Source organism: Bison bison, unplaced genomic scaffold, assembly GCF_000754665.1.
Source record: "Bison bison bison isolate TAMUID 2011002044 unplaced genomic scaffold, Bison_UMD1.0 scf7180017858133, whole genome shotgun sequence".
NCBI lineage: Eukaryota > Metazoa > Chordata > Mammalia > Artiodactyla > Bovidae > Bison > Bison bison.
The window spans coordinates 14,597-15,804 of record NW_011488706.1 but is presented as its reverse complement, the minus strand read 5'-3'; the positions used below and the strand labels follow the sequence as shown (position 1 = coordinate 15,804).

The 1,208-nt window shown below is 58.5% G+C and overlaps 1 protein-coding gene across 1 annotated transcript in view; it reads right to left on the bottom strand.

Annotated features, from left to right (window-relative positions):
* Positions 1-1,181, bottom strand: part of LOC105004719 (zinc finger protein 711-like) — a gene marked incomplete at its 3' end in the record, with an annotated part of 9,999 nt that extends 8,818 nt beyond the window's left edge. The window contains exon 1 of the mRNA XM_010862424.1: positions 1,064-1,181. The remainder of the gene's footprint in view (positions 1-1,063) is intronic.
* Between the last annotated feature and the right edge of the window lie 27 nt (positions 1,182-1,208).

The following is a 1,208-nucleotide window of genomic DNA, read 5'->3' as shown; positions in this document are numbered from 1 at the left end:
CCAAGCACACATTTTACTCTCATTCGTCTTCTCTGAACAGATTATTCAGGGCCTAGCTTCTAGATGATGTAAATAGGGTGAGGGACAGGAGAAAAATCCTAAGGCGGCAGAACAAGAGAATGTGAAAGTAGTATAAGCAGAGATAGGAGACAAAGGAGCCCTGGCAAGTAGCAGTATTGCAGCTTTGGACGCAACCCTCTTCCCGCATCAGTCTCCCTTTCCCACGACCACGCCAAGTTTCAATCATTCTGAGCAGAACGCACACACGTGCCCTCCCATACATTACCCATCTCCCTGGATCTTCAACCAAATGAGAACCTTCGCAGTGGAAAGGCAGAAAGCGAAGAGACAAGAATACCCTTTCCCCTCCTCCCTCACTTGGTGCAGCAGTCGCCACCGATACTACCCACGCCGTGCTGCCCAACCCCTCACCATCCTGCTCCCTTTGCCCCGCTACACGGGAGACGGCGGCAGGGAACCAAAATGGTGGTGTTTTAGCAAAGGCGACAGTTGCCGCACACGGCCCCCACCCCCACCGCAGGCTCTGACGGCTCCCTAGCCCCTAAAATGCCCGATTCGGTGCCACCCTCTCGCAAACGCCGTTATCCCTCGCGCTTTCCAAGGTTACCAACCGCTGCTGGCGGGGACGGGGGCGGGAGCGAGATGGGGGAAGTGCAGCTGAGAGGAACTGGGGGGGGGGGGGGTAGTGTCGCCGAGAGAAAATGCCAGGGGGCCGCCGCATTCTTCACCGTTTTGTTTTCCGCCATTTTCCCGTCACCCTAAACCACCGACGGCCTCCACGACGGCTCTAGCCCCCGCGGGCTGTGGCCTCGGGGAAAAACAGGGCAGCTGAAGGAGAAGTAATTCTCTCAATTCCCCCAGCCACCCGCTGCTGAGGAGAAACACTGTCTACCCGAGGGGAGGGAACGCTTAGGGACTAGACGCCACTTCCATTGTTCCCGTCGCCCTACACTACGCGCTGGGTGCGAGCCTCTCCTCAACCGAGCGACACTGAGAGCAGCCGACCCAAGTGCCTGTACTCTCTCCTCAGGAGTCTCCTTACCTGCCGCCGCCGCCGCCAGTTGGATTCTGACCGCGCTCCGGATTTCTGCGGGGGGCGGCAGCTGTGGATCAGCCAGCTCCTCACATTCGGGTTTCCGAGGTTCCGCAGCTCGAGCCAATCACAAGCTACTCTGCGTCTGGGAGGC